We start from the raw sequence: 7,561 nt of genomic DNA on the forward strand, positions 1-7,561 counted from the left end.
ACAACCGAACATGGCCCCGCCCCCTGCCCGCCCATTGGCCCGCCCGCTGGAGCCCCGCCCCCCGGGCCCCGCATTGCGCCAACGGCGCAGCGCTGGGCCCCGACTCGGCACAGACATCCTCTCCGAGGGTTCGCGCCGGGGCGGCCGAGTTTAGGGTTAGCCACCGACGCGCAGCCGATTTGAGCCCGGCGTAAGGGGCGGCGGCGTAGAGGAGCGTTGTGAATCGCGGGTCGAAGTTTGGTTGAAGCACAGGAGGGTAAATAAGGAGGTTTCCAGACAAAGAGACTCTTAAAGGTACAGAGTCTTATGGCTATCCCCTCCTCCTTAAAGGGCCAGAGACTCGCCAGAGCCCATCTCCACCCCCTTTCTCCCCAGCCCATCTGCCCGCAGAACCGTAAAGGAATTTTACGATAGTTCCCCCGCACTCCTTTTGGAGCTCCTTTAACATCTCTTCCCACTGCCGAGGGGGAAAGATTTCCTCGCTATCCCGTCTGTTTTCGTTTTGTTCTGTTAAGTCTTTATTTTTCACTATGTCCGAAAGAAGCAGCCTCCGAACTGTAGGGTTTCCTGAGGCAGCGTTTGTAAAAGTTACTATTGGCTCCCAGGCGGGTGAGCACGTGTCTGACTTTCGCCACTGATGACCCAGGGGGGGATTCAGCTGTTTTACGGAAATACCTCCAAGGAAAAGGTTTGCCGCTTTAAACTGAGTTAAGTTCAGCAGACCGTGGGGATAGAGACCCCAGGGAAACAGAACAGTGGCTATTTCTGCAAGTCTCTGCCTCAGAAAAGGCTTCCTTCCCGAGCAGCCTCTGGGGTGCATTGTCCAGACTTAACTTGCGGGGTGGGGTAGGGGTGTGGGTGTGTGTGTGTGGGTGTGTGTGTGTGTGTGTGACATTTCCTACAAATAAGACCAACACTGTTACATCACGCAACAGCAAGGCTGAACAGCTAATATATTAAAATACAAGGTCAAGGAAGAGAAATATATGCATTGCCAGCTACACCGGGTCAAGGCTACACACTTGTAAAAATGAAATAGAGAAGCAACAAAAGCCAAAGAACAACAAATAAAATAAAAAAGGGGAGAGAGCAGGTGCACATGTAAGCATGAAACTGCAATGCCTGGAGCCAAACCTGTGAAATCATTTCCAAAACTAATTCACTTAGACATTTTAAAAACGTTTGATGGAAGGAGAGGACATGGTGACTGATTTGGTGAGAATCTGCTATGTGGTTCAAGAGCTCAGAGTTAGATCTAAAATTTCACGTTCCCTTTGTTGTCTAACACCTTTAACATAACTTTAAGAAATTCTTATCTTGCACTGTAATTCCTTAGTATCTATTTTCTCCTCTTATTCCCCCTCAAAAATATTCTTGGGGAATAAAGATTGTATCTTATTCAGTGTTATTTCCCTAACAAAGTGCCTGACACATAATAGGTACTTTTTTTGAGTGAAGGCTCTTGGAGCCACTTAAGATTTCTGAAGGAAGAAGTGCTCACAAAATAGTAATCTGGGGGAAAGATTCTCAGTGCTGTAAGCATGCATTTATTCCACGAGCTGTTCTCAAAGCACCTGCAGACCCTGAAATCAAAACTATTCTCATAGTAATACATTATTTGCCTTTCTCACTGTGATGGCACTTGCAGTAATGATACAAAAGTAACAATGGATAAATAAAACTGCTGCTGCCTTAACACAAATCAAGGCAAGGGCACTAAACTGTACTAGTAGTCAAGGTATTCTTCACTGCCACCCATTCACAGAAAAAAATAATACCTGCTTCACCTTAAGGAAGTCTTTGATGAAGCACTAAAATAAAAACTGTTTTATGTAAGAACATATTTTTCAAGAATACTGTCCTATTTGATTAAGTGGATATAGGCATAAAGCACTTCTGTTCCTTACCTAAATACAGTGTTTTTCTTGAGGAAAAGCATTTGTGCGATCTCTCTGAATTTTGAGCTGAATTAGCAATTCATGGAATAGCATTTTTACTTGAAAGAACAGCTAACAGATAAACTATAATCATTCAGCCTTGGGAATCTGACAGATAGTTTCTTAAAAATAAACAAATTAAGCCTGACAGCATTTGCTAGCAATGATCAAATTCAAGCTCTCAAGCAAAGCTTAGAATTTTTGAAAACTTTTATCTGTCACTGTGAGCTTAATACCTTTCCAAGACTTTTCTGATGAGATTGGTGGTGATATTAACAAATACGATTTTTTTTTTCTTTTTAGGGCTGCATCTACAGCACATGGAAGTTCCCAGGCTAGGGGTCGAATTGGAGCTGCAGTTAGCTGCCAGCCTACGCCATAGCCACAGCAACACCAGATCTGACCAGGTGTGTGACCTACATCACAGCTCACAGCAACGCTGGACCCTTAACCCACTGAGCAAGGCCAGGGATCGAACCCGTGTCCTCATTGATACCAGTCGCATTCATAACCTGCTGAGCCACAATAGAAGCTCCACAAATACGATTTTTTGATATTATATAGTAAAATGTGTCAATATTTAAAAGATATGCAATATTTTGCAAACGATCAATGGACAGTGCTACAAAATCATATATGGGTAAAAGATCCCTTCTAAGTGCAAAATAAATCAATGAATGTTAATATAATAAAGAGTTCACTGATAGTGTCTGAGATGCCACATTGCAACTAACCTTTAGCAGAGTTGTGATGCAGTATTGGAGAACATCCACCATTACTGAAAGACGGTATCACTATCTCTTTCCCTTTTCCAACTACACCTCCGTATGAAGTTGGATTTTCTGCCTATTTAACCAAACAACCAATTTCAACAGACCGACTGCAAAAGCAGATGTTACAATTCACTGTTGGAATGCCAGACGTTCAAGAGATTTGCAAAAATATAAAACAATGCCACTCTTCTAAATGTGTTTGAAAAAGTTATTTTTCTTTAAAATATTTTATGTTGACATATGATGGGTTTACTGTTACCTTTAAATGAACAAATCCTTTTTTTCATTATAAGTTCTTTTTGTTTGTTTGTTGGGGTTTTTTTGTTTGTTTTGTTTTTGTCTTTTTGCCATTTCTTGGGCTCCCACAGCATATGGAAGTTCCCAGGCTAAGGGTCGAATCGGATCTGTAGCCACCGGCCTACGCCAGAGCCACAGCAATGCAGGATCCAAGCCGAGTCTGCAACCTACACCACAGCTCACGGCAATGCCGGATCCTTAACCCACTGAGCAAGGGCAGGGCTCAAACCCGCAACCTCACGGTTCCTAGTCGGATTCATTAACCACTGAGCCATGATGGGAGCCCCTCATTATAAGTTTTAATAAGGTAAATATCAACAGATATAACCTATATAAAATTTTAAGACTATCAAGAAACCCTGAGACCAAAAAATTTGAGAATTACGCATCAGATTGGAGCAGAAAAAGAAAGCTATCTAGTTATTTATTTAGGCCACACCCACAGCATGAGGAAGTTTCCAGGGATTGGACCTGAGTCATAGCAGTGACAATGCTGGGTCCTTAACCCACTGAGCCACCAGGGAACTCTAAGAAGACTATTTTAGGAGTTCCGATCGTGGCGTAGTGGTTAACGAATCCGACTAGGAACCATGAGATTGCAGGTTCGGTCCCTGCCCTTGCTCAGTGGGTTAACGATCCGGCGTTGCCGTGAGCTGTGGTGTAGGTTGCAGACGTGGCTCGGATCCCGTGTTGCTGTGGCTCTGGCGTAGGCCGGTGGCTGCAGCTCCGATTGGACCCCTAGCCTGGGAACCTCCATATGCCGCGGGAGCGGCCCAAGAAAGACCAAAAAAAAAAAAAAGAAAAAGACAAAAAAAAATTAAGACTATTTTAGATAATTAAAATATGAAAAAGCCCAAAGGACAGCTAACAAAAAGGTTTTATTGTAGCTCTAGAGTTGACATTGGGGGGGGGGGGGTTGTTCAACCATGAGGAATGGAAAATAGATTGAGGAACACTGAATTTTCTTCAGACACAACTGGTTATGAATGCAGTCATCATATAACACTGGAATCAAAAAACCAGTTCAGAAGTAGACACAACAAAGCCTTGGGAGCTGAAGGGGACCAGGGATGGACGGGTTGTACAAAGAAGATATAGTTGCTATGACATTACTTTTTTTTTTTAAAGCTCAGCTTCTTTTCCTTTAGGTTGTCAGAAAACCAGTAAAATCTCAATGCTATGAATAAACATTAAAAATATATCTATGCTCTAGAGATGGTCCATAATACACCTGTGCTCACTGATTTGATAACAGAAATACATCTGTACAACAGACACCTTCTCTGGACCCTCTCTCCCTGCTGCTTGTTCTCTACTATTCTAAATCCTTTGCACTGGAGGAGAATTTTAACCTGCCACCAAGCAGTAATGACTCCTATCTTCCCATCTTAAACATCCTGACCGTATACCAATACCTTTAGCACCATTAAAAAGATGCAAGAACAGGAGTTCTCTTGTGGTACAGCGTGCTAAGGATACAATATTGTTGGAGTTCCCGTTGTGGCTCAGTGGTTAACGAATCTGACTAGGAACCATGAGGTTGCAGGTTCAATCCCTGGCCTCGATCAATGGGTTAAGGATCCGGCGTTGCCCTGAGCTGTGGTATAGGTCGCAGACGCGGCTCGGATCCTGTGTTGCTGTGGCTGTGGTGTAGGCCGGCAGCTACAGCTCCGATTAGACCCCTAGCCTGGGAACTTCCGTGTGCCGTGATAGCAGCCCTAGAAAAGGCAAAAAGACAAACAAAAAAAGGATATGGTATTGTCACTATAGTGGCTTCAGTTTGATCCCTGGCCTGGGAACTTTCAAAGATACAAGAGCAGAGAGCCATCACCTTGCCTACAAAGCACTCTTCACATCTATCCTCCCTTGAGCCTCTCAACAGGCCAAAGAAATATGAGAAAAGGGCATCATTATTCCCACTATGTGGATGAGACCCAGGCATGTGAACTTGGTGGAAGTTGCCTGGCAACTCAGGGACAGCCCAATGGCTGGCGCCTAGCCATCTGCCTCCAACTGCCGTGTTCTCTTCCCTTTAGTAGGCTGCCTTGGCACACCTGTCACCTCCCTATTTCCAGCCCTGCCTTTCCCACATGACAGAAGATTGCCAATACCCAATTCTGAATAAATGTGGTCCCTAAATTCTTTTTAAAGCCTCCAAAGAAAATTCACATTAATCTTAAAAACAGGTCTCTGCCCCGTGACAGGGCAGGGATGTGTTAGGAAATAAAGAGAGACTATGAGAGAATTAGGACTCTTTGCTCTAAGAGTTCCAAGAATCTTTTTTTTTTTAACTTGCTCATTTCATCAGAGGCAAGGAAAACTATTTTCCTGCCTTGCCAATCACCAGAAAAATGAAAACACACTCATTAGGCCAAATGCCATTACAACAGAATAACTTTCAGATCCCATAGAGTGTGTCATAATGGAAGAGTAATTCCTGGGGCCACAAAGCTATGGACGGCTTTATACATATTTATTCTTACTCATTCCCGAGAGGTGGGGTGTGTGTGCGCACGCACGTGGGAGTGCGTGAGTGGAGAGACAGGAAAAGGGGGAACCTATAGGGAAGATAAGAGCAGGAACACAGTCCAACTTCCCAGAAACTGACGGGAAGGCCTAAAGATGAAGGAGGGAAATCCCTGGATAGAGGCACAGGCTTCAAAATGCGACTTGTGCTAAGTCAGCTGGGTGTCATCTCACACTTGCTTTGCCTTTGTCTCCCTGCTGTTTCCCTTCAGGCTGCTCTCCCTTTAGAGACTTTTTTGGATCACAGACCTTTGAGAAACGCTAATAAACCCTGTAAATCCTATTCCCAGAAAACCGCACTTAAACATAAAGCCAGGTCCACAGGAAAGACATCTTAGGCCTCGAGGCTCCCTCGGGGTTGAGGACCTTCAGTGAGGCTGGAGGCAGAGTCTGCTCCAAATCCAGCACCAAGGAGTTCCCGTTGTGGTGCAGTGGAAATGAATCTGACTAGGAACCATGAGGTTATGGGTTCGATCCCTGGCCTTGCTCAGTGGGTTGGGGATCCAGTGTTGCCACAAGCTGTGGTGTAGGTCACAGATGCGGCAGAGATCTAGCATAGCTGTGGCTGTGGTGTAGGCAGGTGGCTACAGCTCCAATTAGACCCCTAGCCTGGGAACCTCCATAGGCTGCAGGTTCGGCCCTAGAAAAAACAAAAAGAAAGACAATAAAAGACACACACACAAAGAAAAAGCAAGGAGAGAGCTGCCCCTGAATCGAAAAAATCAAATCAAATCAAATCCAGCACCAACAATCAGTTCACTCATTATGTACAATAGTCTCCACTGTCTGGGAGGGAAAGGACGGGTGTGTTTTGTTTTGATTTGATTTTTGTCCCAGACGCAATGACAAAAATGAAACACACAGGGAAGTGACTTCCCTAGATGAGGCCAGGTCGAGTCTGCCTGACCTCTGGGAGGGATGGCGTCAAGACCTGAGTATCGACGGATGGTCAAACTGTGACCTCAAGGGGCCCTTCTAACTCAAGAGACTGACTTTGGAAGGCTCTACACAACCACCGGAACTCACCCTGGGGGAGAATCCCCGCCATGAGAAGTGACGGCTTGAAGGCCAAAGACTCCAACCCTAGAGGGGAGGACCCAAGTGTAACACAGCTGGTCTTGGCCATTCTGCGTGACACCTGTGACCAGGGCTTGCAGCCCAAGGCTCCCGGACAGCGGCAGGTACCGAGAGGGAGGCCGTGGGGAGGGAAAGGCCACGTTGGAGGTACAGGTACAGGCCCGGGGACAGCGAGGCTGCACAAGTCCTGCCTGGCTCTAGATCTACTCCAAATGTCCTCAAGATATTCAGCCTGTTGCCCTTCCTATGCTGTATCTTTAAGTCTCGACTTTTGACACCTGGAAAACATTCTTAGGTGGGAGTTTCTAACCGCTCCCCTCAGCTTCTGGGATTTGAAAAGAAAAATTTTCACAACCTCCCTCATCCTGAGGCCTCAGGAATGAACGCTGGACACACAGAGTTGGGGCAGACCTGGTGGTGGGGAGGGGTGGTCAGTCTCTAGGTGTCCCCTCCTCCGTGGAGCTGTGACACCAATACACGGTGGGGGACATGTGACTACTTGGCACTCGACCCTAACACTGCCCTGCATGGCTCTGACAGTCAAGGCTGGCAGATTTCTATGTGACTCTGCCAAGGGTACCCACCAAGGTGACATGTTAGCAGGATCCTAGAAATGTCCTGGTTTCTGCTCTTTCGGAGGAAGCTACCAATGGGGAGATGAGTAAAGCATCTGGAAGCAAAGCAAGGAGGGACAGGAAGATAGTCTAGTGTGAGATCTGAATCCAAAATATGGCATCTCCATTTACTAGCTGAGACTAAGGTTTCTTCATTTATAAAATGAGGATGACCATGCCCCTTTCCCCTCTATACAAGTGCTCCTCAACTTTCATTCAACTTGAACTTTCAAACATTATACACTGATAATCCTAAATTACTCTTGAAAGCCGCTTTCACACTTACAGACAAAATCTGGATGACACTGGGCCCTTTCCACGAGTTACTGGTTCAGTT

The sequence above is a fragment of the Phacochoerus africanus genome, chromosome 9, assembly GCF_016906955.1.
Source record: "Phacochoerus africanus isolate WHEZ1 chromosome 9, ROS_Pafr_v1, whole genome shotgun sequence".
Lineage (NCBI taxonomy): Eukaryota > Metazoa > Chordata > Mammalia > Artiodactyla > Suidae > Phacochoerus > Phacochoerus africanus.